Source organism: Bufo bufo, chromosome 1 (assembly GCF_905171765.1).
Source record: "Bufo bufo chromosome 1, aBufBuf1.1, whole genome shotgun sequence".
Lineage (NCBI taxonomy): Eukaryota > Metazoa > Chordata > Amphibia > Anura > Bufonidae > Bufo > Bufo bufo.
In genome coordinates, this window is record NC_053389.1 from 54,655,745 (window position 1) to 54,671,661 (window position 15,917).

At 40.8% G+C, this 15,917-nt stretch overlaps 1 protein-coding gene across 7 annotated transcripts in view; it reads right to left on the minus strand.

The window, feature by feature from the left end:
- SBK2 (SH3 domain binding kinase family member 2) overlaps positions 1–12,455 on the minus strand; it is a 108,369-nt gene extending 95,914 nt beyond the window's left edge. Inside the window, exon 1 of one of the 7 annotated variants that reach the window (XM_040424204.1) lies at positions 12,375–12,455. The gene's annotated coding sequence lies outside the window, so the exon portion shown is untranslated. The other 6 variants (XM_040424196.1, XM_040424219.1, XM_040424228.1 and 3 more) reach the window with 6 other exon arrangements.
- Between the last annotated feature and the right edge of the window lie 3,462 nt (positions 12,456–15,917).

The window sequence follows — 15,917 nt, forward strand, 5'->3', positions numbered from 1 at the left end:
GATATTACTGAAAACTACAAATTGCCTCGCAAAAAATGAACCCTCACAATAACATAGTCACAACTATAATAATATATGGGGGTCCGAATATGGCGATGAAAAGATATATTTTTTTTCCAGAATTGTTTTTTTTTTAAAGTATTAAAACACCAGAAAAGTTTTACAAATGTAGTATTCCTGTAATTGTATTGACCCAGAGACTGAAGGGAACAGGTAGTTTAACCACACAGGGAACATCGTAAAAACAAAACACAAAACTATGGCAGAATTGCATTTTTTTTTTCAATTCCACCCCATTTAGAATATTTTTCCAGCTTCCCACTACACCATATGCATTGATGCCATTAGAAAGTACAAAAAAAAAACTTATGCAGCTATGTGAATGGAAAAATAAAAAAGTTATGGTTCTTGGAAGGCAGAGAGTGAAAAACGAAAACACAAAATGGAAAATCACCTGGGGCTGAAAGGATTGAGCTAAATTCTTATGAGTTTGATCAGACTTTATATTAAAGGGGTTTATCACATGATTAATTTGAAAATTGGATATCATATAGTACAATCTCTTTCTAACAAAGCTAGAACCTGTACCTCACATGGATCCAAAGAGATATCTATATTCATTGTGGGCATTCGCTCTGGTAGTTAGGACTAGTGGATGCAGTATAGAGGCAAAGTACACAGTTCTTGAATCAAACAGCGGTGTTTATTCACACTTTGCAGATAAGGTGTTCACACACATGGAAAGTCCATAAACAATAAAAGTCACCTTTTCTCCTGGGTGTTAATTCACACCCTGTTAGCAGTTCAGCCTCATCAAGTCCATAGGCGGCCTATTCGCCTTTAGAGGGGCCTGAGTCCTCCAGCCCGGCTCAAACCTTAAATCCCAGCACAGCCCTCAGTTCACAGCACACAGACTTCTGAGCTCCACTGTCAGAGGGAGGTAAATAAACCACACCTGGCAGTGCTGACTGGTTTTTATGCCTGACAAAACCCAGCCTGGAACATGGGGAGTAGTCACCCACCCAACACTTTGACTACTCCCAGTAAGAGCCGTCCCGGATCAACTATGACAGCCATGCTAAATATCAAGGTGTCAATTAGCAATAGCTGCTGCTATTACTTCAGCGAGGCCAGGAGCCTCGTTGATTCCACGATGATTCCAGGTACCTTCTTACAATTGTTACATTTGCTCTGCTAGATTTTTTTCAAGCTGGCAACACGGGATGTGTGCTTTCTCATGGTTTGTGTCCTTTATACTGCAACTCTCTTCCTATCCCAGCTCTTGGAGAATGTCCTTTCCCTGGGGCATTTCCTTTCTGCTGCAGCTCTTTCCCTGTAGCTGTCTCGGCTTCTAAAAAAAGATATGGCTTGTGGCAGTTGAAGGACAGAAATGAGCATGTGTATCCACCACGGTGACATGGACAGAGAAATAAGAAAAATAGCAAACAAAAGGTGGCGATAGAGATAAATTGTATTGAATAACTCAGTGCTTACACTAAATATTTGATTACATACAATTACAAAAGTATTATGATCCAGGTGATGGCTTGAACAATGTAGAATATTTTTAGTGGAGCAATCCCTTTAAATTAAAGTTTATGATCTGTCAGGTAAGTAAAGAGAAAGGCTACAAACTGAGCCATCAGAAAAGCTCTCTGACAGATTTACAGCAATGAAACTGAAAGCTGTATAGAAAAAAACTGTTGAAAATGCTTAAATCAATTAAAAAATATATATATTTTAGCCATAAATAAGTAGAATGCAATAAAAAAAAATTGCAAATGTGTCCATATCCTTAAATTCTCTTTACACAATAGCATACTGCTTTTACCAGGAGGTGGGTGTGGACCCACTGTGCCAATTACCAGTTTGAGGCACCAAGGAATCAGGCACAAGGCGTAGTCTTAATATAGTCCAAGGTCAGGGCAGGCTGTGTACATGGATATTCCAGATATCCACTCGTAGGTTGCGAAAGGCTAAATACATGCGTAATCCAGTAAGCAATTTAAATTCAAGGGCAGGCAGCAAGAAGCACAGTCGGCAGTCAGGCGAGGTACGGTACACGGGTAGCCAGACGAGAGATCACACCATTACTGGTTACAAGGAGCAGGCAAGGAGGTGGATCCATAGCCGTAGTTAAATAGGGAGGCTGATCAGCACCGTAATCGGCAACTGGACAGGGAGCAGGAGGTAAGGATTAACTCTTGCAATGCTGAAAGGAAGTTCCCTGAGTACTGGTTCCTATAAACAGTGGGAGAGAGGAGCGACGCCCTTGCCTGCTCGGGGCAGCAGGACAGAGTAGGCTCGAACCGTTGGTGTGACACTGCTTCTCATACAACCTGTCAAACATGTAAAATATTACAGGGAACCTGTCAGCAGTTTCATGCTGCCTGGTCCACGGACAACATAAAATACTGACAGACTCCTTCATTAAAAAGAATGAGGTTGCTTCTCATCCAAGGGAGTGGGCGCCAAGAAGCTGATATCCAGCATGCCAGGGTGAATCGCAGAAGTCTTGTAAAAGAAGAGTCAGCACTGGAAATACTGCGTTTGTGGATAATCTTGATGGATTTGTCAATGAAAGTTAAAAAAAACAACAACTTATAACTGTACTTCACTATACGATAGAAACATCTGAGAAAAATATCGAAAAACAAAAGCTGCAAACGTTTGTGAAAATCAAAATTTGTATCAGTCTCCAAACTTTTGGCCACGACTGTACTATTATACTAGCAGATAGAATCTTCCCTTCACCGCAGCAGTAAACTACATAATGGATTACCAATCTATATAGGAACTTATCTCTAGACTGACTGCTATAGAATGACAATATCTTTTATTTAATTAGTAATAGTATAGTACCGCTGAAATGAAAAAGAAAAACAGCCCCAAAAAATCTTTTAAAAATTGTTTATATAAAATATACAATACCTCTTTCTGATGCAAGTGTCCTTTTAAAGTTATCATACTGGGCTGCTATGGGGTCCAAACTAATTATAAAGTAGTTACTAATTGTCTATCATGTTTTTCTGCCTATAAGACGCAACTTTGTCTACTAAAACAACAGGAAAGAGTTACTGTAAGGGTGGGTTCGCATTGGCGTTATGGTATTCTGTTATAGGTTCCGATGTAACAGAATTATTACGGAATATAACGGAATTCTAGGACGGAATGCAAAACGGTTCCGTTATTCATGGTGGAAAAACTAGTCCTGTCAACAGGATAGCATAACCAATGGTATTACAAGAAGTATGAGCAGTGATTTATAGGTTAATTGATGTAATTATTACAAAGTACTGTATTTTTCGCCCCATAAGACACACCTAGGTTTTAGAGGAGTTCAATAAGAAAAAAATATTTTTCAGTAGGCCTCAGATCAGACCTCAGCTAACAGCCCCAATCAGACCCCCAATGTTAATAAGACCCCAACAAGACCTCAGATCAGACCCACAATCAGACCTCAGCTTAGACTCCAATGTGAATGACCCCAATCAGACCTCATATCAGCCCCCATTGCCTCTCATATTGGCCCCCAGCAGCTCCTATTGCCTCATATCAGCCCTCAGTAGCCCCCATTGCCTCATATCAGTCCTCAGTATCCCCCATTGCCTCTCATATTGGCCCCAACAGCAGCCCCCATTGCCTCATATCAGCCCTCTGTATCCCCCATTGCCTGTCATGTTATCCCCCAGCAGCCCCCATTGCTTCAGATCAGCCCCTACTGCCTGTTTAATAAACCACTTACCTCTCCTGTTCCTGGACGCTTCCGCTCCTCACCTGTCTGCTGTGCTGTGAACCGGAGCGCACAGCGTGAGGTCACAGAGCACCCTCACGCTGTGCACAACCACTGCACAGCCGACAGCCAAGGACCAGGAAGCGGTGAGTATAGAGCCTTCACCGCTTCCTGGTCCTCTGGTACTAAAACTTTAGTATTCGCCCTATAAGACGCAGGTGCATTTCCCCCCACTTTTGGGGGAAAAAATGTGTCTTATGGGGTGAAAAATGTAGTAACTCTTTCCTGTTGTTTTAGTAAACAGAGGTGTGTCTTATGGGCAGAAAAATATGTTAATTCATACCTATCCTATAAATTCAGTTTATTCCTGTAGCCAGTTGATGGAAACTAACCCCAAAATCATTATTGCACAAACTTTCCCTCTATGAATTGAAATCCATCCAAATTTAATTTACCATGCATCCTGAATGTGCAGAGAAACTACTTACACCACTTTGCTGGCTTAGCGATGTCTACAAGAGTATTGGAACTCTCTCCACTTACTCTTTGGCATCGAGAAGTCGTGCTAATTAGTGATGAAAATGCTGCCTGTCTCTTGGTTCTTTTATTCTCCTTTGCTGCACAGCTGGAAGATTTTCTGACATGTGACGTCTAGTGCTCTAAAAGGGGAGATTTACCAAAACTTGTGTAAAGGCAAAAGTGACTTAGTTGCCCCTATCAACCCACCAGATTCCACTTTTCATTTTTCACAGCTCCTTTGGAAAATGAAAGGTGGAATATGATTGGTTGCTATGGGCAATGAGGCCAGTTTTACTTTACACCAGTTTTGATAACCCTCCCCCTAACTTCTATCGCCTTTGTGAAATGTCAGATTACATGCTTGCATGCATACACTTTAATAAAATGACACATTAAACATCAGGGAGACAACATTTGAATAGCTTAGAGGTGTTCTAAGCATTTTTGACTAGGACATGTTCATTTAAAGACAAAAAGACAGTAAAGCCGCACTAAAACATTGTAAAAAGAAAAATAAATTATGTAAAAACATAAGGGAAGCAGAGCTTTGAAACAGAGAGACATCTATTGAAAGAGTGAAACTAACCTTAAACAGTTCTTCAGATGATGTTTAAATAGCAAAAAGGTTGGCCCTTTAAAAAAAAATAGTAAAAGAGGTACAGTGGCTGCTTTAAAAAGATTTAAATAATTCATAGCGTCATAATGAGATACACCTCTGTGTTCTAAGGGAATTTAGTACACCAATCCACCAGGCCCTCCATTCTAGGTAGGATGTGAGTATGATTGCCCTATCTCTCTTGTACACCCTGGGGTGTCGGTCATGTGTTATAACGGGGTAGACAGCCATGGGTTATAGCATGATCGATGGAGTCTCCACCCCATTTAGGCTAGTGATATTTATTTACTTTTTATTAATCTGTATGTGATTTCTTTGTGTTATCGAATATTTAATCACTTAGTAAATATATTTATTCACGTAGCCTGTGTAAGCTTATTCATTCTCAAATCTTTCTAATTCACTTTACGTTACACCAATAGACCATTATTTATAATATTTAATTATCTATAACGGCAGGGTATTTTCCGAAGGACTGGCAGATAGCAAAAGTGGTGCCACTATTCTAAAATGGGTTAAAAATGCAGGCTAAACCTCCATTGTGGGTGAAATGTTTTTTTTTAGCCATGTTATTTTACATTATCTCGATAAAATATATTCATAACATCAGCATGGGATTATGAAGGACTGCTGTCAATCTGATCAGTTTCTGGAGTAAGTAGGTTCTGGGGTAAGTCATTGGGTGTCATATTAATAACATTTTCCAACATATTTGATATTGTGCATTTGTACTTTGTGGGGGCACAAAGGGAGATTATTACTTTGGGGCACAAAGGGGGTATTTTTAATTTTTGGGGCAAGATGGGGGGCATATAACTTATGATGGGGCAAGTTGTATTACAGTATTAATGTGGGGGAACACAAAGGGTGGAAACTATTTGTAACTAGCAAAAAGGGTTAATTTTTTACTGTTTATAGGCACAAAGGGGGCAACTAGCAGGTATTATTACTGTGTATGGGCAGAAAAGAGGCATTATTATTTGAGGTGTACACTATTATGTTTGGGACACAAAGGGGGGGATAATCTTACTACGTAGGGGCAGTAGCAGGGGATTAGCAGTAGCATCAGGGTGGGCAATTTGTGCACAGGCAAATCGTGACTGAAAGACACCTTCATGGTGGTCTGGGCCTAAATAGAGAAGAAAAGGCAAAGTGGACGACTACAATCAGAGAGGACATCACCTGTGAGGCACTGGATGTCACGATTCATACTAGCCTAGTGAAAATATAAAATGTGCAACATGCAATTTTTTAGAATTTTTTGGTTTCTATATTGAAGTTGAAAAAAGGTAGAAAAAAACTTCTTTTAACCACCTCCGGACCGCTGTACGCACAGACGCGTCCTGGAGGTGGTTGATTCATTCCTCCTGGACGCGCCGGCGCGTCCTCTCGCGAGACGCGAGATTTCCTGTGAACGCGCGCACACAGGCGCGCGCGCTCACAGGAACGGAAGGTAAGAGAGTTGATCTCCAGCCTGCCAGCGGCGATCGTTCGCTGGCAGGCTGGAGATGTGTTTTTTTTAACCCCTAACAGGTATATTAGACGCTGTTTTGATAACAGCGTCTAATATACCTGCTACCTGGTCCTCTGGTGGTCCCATTTGTTTGGATCGACCTCCAGAGGACACAGGTAGCTCAGTAAAGTCCCACCAAGCACCACTACACTACACTACACCCCCCCCGTCACTTATTAACCCCTTATTAGCCCCTGATCACCCCTAATCACCCCTGATCACCCCATATAGACTCCCTGATCACCCCCCTGTCATTGATTACCCCCCTGTCATTGATCAACCCCCTGTAAAGCTCCATTCAGATGTCCGCATGATTTTTACGGATCCACTGATAGATGGATCGGATCCGCAAAACGCATCCGGACGTCTGAATGAAGCCTTACAGGGGCATGATCAATGACTGTGGTTATCACCCCATATAGACTCCCTGATCACCCCCCTGTCATTGATCACCCCCCCTGTCATTGATTACCCCCCTGTAAAGCTCCATTCAGACGTCCGCATGATTTTTACGGATCCACTGATAGATGGATCGGATCCGCAAAACGCATCCGGACGTCTGAATGAAGCCTTACAGGGGCATGATCAATGACTGTGGTGATCACCCCATATAGACTCCCTGATCACCCCCCTGTAAAGCTCCATTCAGATGTCCGCATGATTTTTACGGATCCACTGATAGATGGATCGGATCCGCAAAACGCATCCGGACGTCTGAATGAAGCCTTACAGGGGCATGATCAATGACTGTGGTTATCACCCCATATAGACTCCCTGATCACCCCCCTGTCATTGATTACCCCCCTGTAAAGCTCCATTCAGACGTCCGCATGATTTTTACGGATCCACTGATAGATGGATCGGATCCGCAAAACGCATCCGGACGTCTGAATGAAGCCTTACAGGGGCATGATCAATGACTGTGGTGATCACCCCATATAGACTCCCTGATCACCCCCCTGTCATTGATTACCCCCCTGTCATTGATCACCCCCCTGTAAAGCTCCATTCAGACGTCCGCATGATTTTTACGGATCCACTGATGGATGGATCGGATCCGCAAAACGCATCCGGACGTCTGAATGAAGCCTTACACGGGCGTGATAAATGACTGTGGTTATCACCCCATATAGACTCCCTGATCACCCCCCTGTCATTGATCACCACCCCTGTCATTGATCACCACCCCTGTCATTGATCACCCCCCTGTCATTGATCACCCCCCTGTCATTGATCACCCCCCTGTCATTGATCACCCCCCCTGTCATTGATCACCCCCCTGTCATTGATCACCCCCCCTGTCATTGATCACCCCCCTGTCATTGATCACCCCCCTGTCATTGATCACCCCCCTGTCATTGATCAACCCCCTGTCATTGATCAACCCCCCTGTCATTGATCACCCCCCTGTCATTGATCACCCCCCTGTAAGGCTCCATTCAGACATTTTTTTGGCCCAAGTTAGCGGAATTATTATTTTTTTTTCTTACAAAGTCTCATATTCCACTAACTTGTGACAAAAAATAAAATCTCACATGAACTCACCATACCCCTCACGGAATCCAAATGCGTAAAATTTTTTAGACATTTATATTCCAGACTTCTTCTCACGCTTTAGGGCCCCTAGAATGCCAGGGCAGTATAAATACCCCACATGTGACCCCATTTCGGAAAGAAGACACCCCCAGGTATTCCGTGAGGGGCATATTGAGTCCATGAAAGATTGAAATTTTTGTCCCAAGTTAGCGGAACGGGAGACTTTGTGAGAAAAAAATAAAAAATATCAATTTCCGCTAACTTGTGCCAAAAAAAAAAAAATTTCTATGAACTCGCCATGCCCCTCATTGAATACCTTGGGGTGTCTTCTTTCCAAAATGGGGTCACATGTGGGGTATTTATACTGCCCTGGCATTCTAGGGGCCCCAAAGCGTGAGAAGAAGTCTGGTATCCAAATGTCTAAAAATGCCCTCCTAAAAGGAATTTGGGCCCCTTTGCGCATCTAGGCTGCAAAAAAGTGTCACACATCTGGTATCGCCGTACTCAGGAGAAGTTGGGGAATGTGTTTTGGGGTGTCTTTTTACATATACCCATGCTGGGTGAGATAAATATCTTGGTCAAATGCCAACTTTGTATAAAAAAATGGGAAAAGTTGTCTTTTGCCAAGATATTTCTCTCACCCAGCATGGGTATATGTAAAAAGACACCCCAAAACACATTCCCCAACTTCTCCCGAGTACGGAGATACCAGATGTGTGACACTTTTTTGCAGCCTAGGTGGGCAAAGGGGCCCATATTCCAAAGAGCACCTTTCGGATTTCACTGGTCATTTACCTACTTACCACACATTAGGGCCCCTGGAAAATGCCAGGGCAGTATAACTACCCCACAAGTGACCCCATTTTGGAAAGAAGACACCCCAAGGTATTCCGTGAGGGGCATGGCGAGTTCCTAGAATTTTTTATTTTTTGTCACAAGTTAGTGGAAAATGATGATTTTTTTTTTTTTTTTTTTTCATACAAAGTCTCATATTCCACTAACTTGTGACAAAAAATAAAAACTTCCATGAACTTACTATGCCCATCAGCGAATACCTTGGGGTCTATTCTTTCCAAAATGGGGTCACTTGTGGGGTAGTTATACTGCCCTGGTATTTCTAGGGGCCCAAATGTGTGGTAAGGAGTTTGAAATCAAATTCTGTAAAAAATGACCAGTGAAATCCGAAAGGTGCTCTTTGGAATATGGGCCCCTTTGCCCACCTAGGCTGCAAAAAAGTGTCACACATCTGGTATCTCCGTACTCAGGAGAAGGTGGGGAATGTGTTTTGGGGTGTCATTTTACATATACCCATGCTGGGTGAGATAAATATCTTGGTCAAATGCCAACTTTGTATAAAAAAATGGGAAAAGTTGTCTTTTGCCAAGATATTTCTCTCACCCAGCATGGGTATATGTAAAAAGACACCCCAAAACACATTCCCCAACTTCTCCTGAGTACGGAGATACCACATGTGTGGCACTTTTTTGCAGCCTAGGTGGGCAAAGGGGCCCATATTCCAAAGAGCACCTTTTGGATTTCACTGGTCATTTACCTACTTACCACACATTAGGGCCCCTGGAAAATGCCAGGGCAGTATAACTACCCCACAAGTGACCCCATTTTGGAAAGAAGACACCCCAAGGTATTCCGTGAGGGGCATGGCGAGTTCCTAGAATTTTTTATTTTTTGTCACAAGTTAGTGGAAAATGATGATTTTTTTTATATATTTTTTTTTTCATACAAAGTCTCATATTCCACTAACTTGTGACAAAAAATAAAAACTTCCATGAACTCACTATGCCCATCAGCGAATACCTTGGGGTCTCTTCTTTCCAAAATGGGGTCACTTGTGGGGTAGTTATACTGCCCTGGCATTCTAGGGGCCCAAATGTGTGGTAAGGAGTTTGAAATCAAATTCTGTAAAAAATGACGAGTGAAATCCGAAAGGTGCTCTTTGGAATATGGGCCCCTTTGCCCACCTAGGCTGCAAAAAAGTGTCACACATCTGGTATCTCCGTATTCAGGAGAAGTTGGGGAATGTGTTTTGGGGTGTCTTTTTACATATACCCATGCTGGGTGAGAGAAATATCTTGGCAAAAGACAACTTTTCCCATTTTTTTATACAAAGTTGGCATTTGACCAAGATATTTATCTCACCCAGCATGGGTATATGTAAAATGACACCCCAAAACACATTCCCCAACTTCTCCTGAGTACGGGGATACCAGATGTGTGACACTTTTTTGCAGCCTAGGTGGGCAAAGGGGCCCACATTCCAAAGAGCACCTTTCGGATTTCACTCGTCATTTTTTACAGAATTTGATTTCAAACTCCTTACCACACATTTGGGCCCCTAGAATGCCAGGGCAGTATAACTACCCCACAAGTGACCCCATTTTGGAAAGAAGAGACCCCAAGGTATTTCGTGATGGGCATAGTGAGTTCATGGAAGTTTTTATTTTTTGTCACAAGTTAGTGGAATATGAGACTTTGTAAGAAAAAAAAAATAAAAAATCATCATTTTCCGCTAACTTGTGACAAAAAATAAAAAGTTCTATGAACTCACTATCCCCATCAGCGAATACCTTAGGGTGTGTACTTTCCGAAATGGGGTCATTTGTGGGGTGTTTGTACTGTCTGGGCATTGTAGAACCTCAGGAAACATGACAGGTGCTCAGAAAGTCAGAGCTGCTTCAAAAAGCGGAAATTCACATTTTTGTACCATAGTTTGTAAACGCTATAACTTTTACCCAAACCATTTTTTTTTTACCCAAACATTTTTTTTTTATCAAAGACATGTAGAACAATAAATTTAGAGCAAAATTTATATATGGATGTCATTTTTTTTGCAAAATTTTACAACTGAAAGTGAAAAATGTCATTTTTTTGCAAAAAAATCGTTAAATTTTGATTAATAACAAAAAAAGTAAAAATGTCAGCAGCAATGAAATACCACCAAATGAAAGCTCTATTAGTGAGAAGAAAAGGAGGTAAAATTCATTTGGGTGGTAAGTTGCATGACCGAGCAATAAATGGTGAAAGTAGTGTAGGTCAGAAGTGTAAAAAGTGGCCTGGTCTTTCAGGGTGTTTAAGCACTGGGGGCTGAGGTGGTTAAATGTCACAACATAAAAAAAATCCCCAAAAAGCTTGTTAAAAAAACTGAAAAATACTAGAAATGAATGGTATCTTTTACAAACATTTAAAAATGCTGAAAAATGTGTTTAGGAAGGAGCTTTAGGAACCTTTGCTCTTCTGAGCGACCTCCAAAACAGAGTATCAGTAGACATTTCCAGCATTATGTCATGCCTCACATTAGGTTCTACTATTATTTCATTAGGTTTGTAAGCCACAGAGTGCAGCGATGACAGGAGCAGCAAGCTACCCGACAGCAATATCATACATGTTGATTATGACATTTTTTATTATATTTTTAGAACAGCATTAATGGACGTTTTAGAGTTTTGAGCTTTTTATCTTTTTCTATAAAAGCTTAAATTCAGATTTGAATATTCCAGCATTCAGCATATAACCAAGTGAGCTTACGTTTTAAGCTTTGTAAAAATCTTTATTTAAGAACTGATATTGGTTTCTTATTGTAAATTGCTTCTTTTCTAAGTATCTTATGTTATCAATTAAAATAAAACAAATAAAAACGTATACGTTTGAATTTATAAATTGTAAATTCATAAATTATAAAATTGCAAATGATAAATCTATAATAAATTATAAATGTATTCATTTAAAATCCAGTAGCAAATCAGATACATTTGTACGTGAAAAGGTGAAATGGCTGTGAATCGTTGATCAGACTCTTGCATTATTGTTATATTAACTATAAAAATTAAATCGATCAATATATTTATACATCCTACTGTGATTATGTCGCGGTGCAGATTTTATAACACTTTATGTCCATACTTCGGTTATTTTCATCAATTATTGTGAGCCAAAACCAGTAGTGAACAGGAAACAGGTGTAATGATTTGATTTGCACCTATTCCGTGTTTTCACCCGCACCTGGTTTTAGCTCACAATACTATAACTGACCAAATAACTGAAGTGTGAACTCAGCCTAATTTGTAAAATTTGACCACAAAAATCCAAGCATATACGCTCAAAAGGCAACACAATGCAGAACTCAAAGGACTAACATGCAAAATGCATATTTGCGAAACATATGGAGGTGTTTTTCTATAAGTTTTAAATTTTTTTTGTTTAACAATACACATCATAAACATAAACTGCATCCTAAATGATCCTGTAATTGATCTTTCACCTATCACCTACCAGTGGCTCGTTATAAAGCTGTCCAGTACAATTACCTCTATGTCTGAAGAGCTGTTTGACAGCTATGGTGACCTTCTTCGATAAGAATGAATGTTATCCTCAAACTGTGAGGGTATTAGACGTGAGAATGGCCAGATATCCGCTACCTGTACATTTTCTCACCTTTTCACCTGACGAGTTGCTTCTGTGTGGCTTGTGCTGCCGGACGTCTGTTGCTGAGAGTGATTTCTATCTGTCTTTCTATGCGTACATTCTGGTTCTCTGCCAATTATACTGACCAACTCTACTGCCTTTGCCAAAGGGCTGAAGGGATGTTGTGTCTCAGTTCCAATTTCATGTCATGTTAACTCTTTAGCTTCCAGCACACAGTGCCTGAATAATATTGTTTTAGAAAATATTGGCAGAGAAAATGTAAAATGTACAGTCCATCGAGAGTCTGGTGAAAAGATATATTTTTGCGTTGATTTATTTTATTTTTTCTCATTTAGGACCATGGAAAATGAATGACAAAGCTAACTGTACTCAATATTAAACATTGCGGAAATTTGTCCCTGTTTCCTTGGTGTGGGATTTTCTTGGACGCTTAACGGTACTGTGCTTCTGCTGATCCACAGAGGCTGGGCATATTATGGAGAGAATTATTTCTATTTTTGGGCGCCTAATAACTATACCGTATAGTAAAAACATCAGGCAGGGAGGATAGGGGGTGATTCTGCTGTTCCATTGGCACAATGTCTAGGCAGATCTCATTGATGTTATTGCTTTTCCCTTTTTTCTCCAATAATTTTTAAGTTGTAATGTTTTAAAGAGCATCTTTCAGCAGGATCAACCCCATTAAACCAGACCTGCTGTCTGGCAGGGTTGATACTGCTACCTTTCATGTTAAACTCCATGGCTCCATCCTTGAGAAATCAGTCGTTTATTAATTACGTTAATGAGGGCTTCAGCTCATTCAACGGTGCATACGCTGTTGAATCCGCAATCAGCGCATGTGCAGTATATACCCGTTAGCTTATAGAAACATAGAATGTGTCGGCAGATAAGAACCATTTGGCCCATCTAGTCTGCCCAATATATCTGAATCCTATGAATAGTCCCTGGCCCTATCTTATATGAAGGATAGCCTTATGCCTATCCCATGCATGCTTAAACCCCTTCACTGTATTTGCAGCTACCACTTCTGCAGGAAGGCTATTCCATGCATCCACTACTCTCTCAGTAAAGTAATACTTCCTTATATTACTTTTAAACCTTTGCCCCTCTAATTTAAAACTGTGTCCTCTTGTGGTAGTTTTTCTTCTTTTAAATATGCTCTCCTCCTTTACCGAGTTGATTCCCTTTATGTATTTAAAAGTTTCTATCATATCCCCTCTGTCTCTTCTTTCTTCCAAGCTATACATATTAAGGTCCTTTAACCTTTCCTGGTAAGTTTTATCCTGCAATCCATGTACTAGTTTAGTAGCTCTTCTCTGAACTCTCTCTAGAGTATCTATATCCTTCTGGAGATATGGCCTCCAGTACTGCGCACAATACTCCAAGTGAGGTCTCACCAGTGTTCTGTACAGCGGCATAAGCACTTCACTCTTTCTACTGCTTATACCTCTCCCTATACATCCAAGCATTCTGCCGGCATTTCGTGCTGCTCTATTACATTGTCTTCCCACCTTTAAGTCTTCTGAAATAATTACTCCTAAATCCCTTTCCTCAGATACTGAGGTCAGGACTGTGTCAAATATTCTATATTCTGCCCTTGGGTTTTTACGCCCCAGGTGCATTATCTTGCACTTATCCACATTAAATTTCAGTTGCCAGAGTTCTGACCATTCTTCTAGTTTTCCTAAATCCTTTTCCATTTGGCGTTTCCCTCCAGGAACATCAACCCTGTTACATATCTTTGTGTCATCAGCAAAAAGACAAACCTTACCATCGAGGCCTTTTGCAATATCACTTATGAAGATATTAAACAAAATTGGTCCCAGTACAGATCCCTGTGGAACCCCACTGGTAACATGACCTTGTTTTGAATGTTCTCCATTGACTACAACCCTCTGTTGTCTGTCACTCAGCCACTGCCTAATCCACTCAACAATATGGGAGTCCATGCTCAATGACTGCAGTTTATTGATAAGTCTTTTATGTGGGACAGTGTCAAAAGCCTTACTAAAATCTAGATATGCGATGTCTACTGCACCTCCACCATCTATTATTTTAGTCACCCAGTCAAAAAAATCTATAAGATTTGTTTGACATGATCTCCCTGAAGTAAACCCATGTTGTTTTTCATCTTGCAATCCATGGGATTTTAGATGTTCCACAATCCTATCCTTTAATAGGGTTTCCATTAATTTGCCTACTATTGATGTCAGACTCACTGGTCTATAGTTGCTCGATTCCTCCCTACTACCTTTCTTGTGAATGGGCACGACATTTGCCAATTTCCAATCTTCCGGGACGACTCCTGTTACTAATGATTGGTTAAATAAATCTGTTAACGGTTTTGCCAGCTCACCACTAAGCTCTTTTAATAATTTTGGGTGTATCTCATCAGGCCCCTGTGACTTATTTGTCTTCACCTTAGACAGCAAACTTAGAACATCTTCCTCTGTAAAGATACATGCATCAAACAATTTATTAGTCCTCCTTTCTAGTGGAGGTCCTTCTCCTTTTTCTTTTGTAAAAACTGAACAGAAGTATTCATTAAGGCAGTCGGCTAGCCCTTTATTCTCTTCTACATACCTTCCGTCCTTTGTTTTTAATTTAGTTATTCCTTGTTTTAATTTCCTTTTTTAATTTATATATCTGAAGAATGTCTTATCCCCTTTTTTCATAGACTGAGCTAGTTTTTCTTCTGCCTGCGCTTTAGAAGTTCTTATAACTTGCTTGGCCTCTCTCTGCCTAATCTTGTAGATTTCCTTATCTTCATTGCTCTGTTTTTTTTTATAATTACAAAATGCTAGCTTTTTATTTTTAATGATTTGGGCCACTTCTGCTGAGTACCACAGTGGTCTCTTCCTTTTTTTGCTTTTACTGACAAGTCTAATGCAATTTTCTGTTGCCTTCAATAATGCACCTTTTAAGTAGTCCCATTTCTCCTGGACTCCATGTAATCCGTTTCAGTCTGATAAGGACTCATTTATGACTAATTTCATTTTTGAAAAGTCTGTTTTTCTAAAATCGAAAACTTTTGTTTTTGTGTGGTGGGACTCTTTCACAGTTCTTATATTAAACCACACTGACTGGTGATCACTAGATCCCAAGGTTTCGCCTACAATGACATCATATACCGAATCCCCATGTGTGAATACCAAATCCAAAATGGCCTCCCTCCGGCTTGGCTCCTCAACCACTTGTTGTAGAGATAACCCCAGTAGGGAATTTAGAATATCTGTACTCCTGGTAGAACCCGGAGCTTACCCGGAGGTTGAGGTGCATGGAGTTGCAGGGCCAGACAGGAGGACATTGAGGATGCCTGTCCTTGTCAGTCAAGAGGAGGAATAAGTGACTAAGAGTTAAAGAAGCTGAGCTGCTTTGCTTCAAGTGTCCTTGGTACACTGAAGCCCTCATTAGCATAGTTAAAGGGGTTGTCCAGGTTCAGAGCTGAACCCGGGCATATCACCTTCTTCACCCAGGCAGCCCCTCTGAGTAAAGCATTGGAGCATTTCATGCTCTGATGCTCTCCCTTGCCCTGTGCTGTATCGCACAGGGCAAGAGCT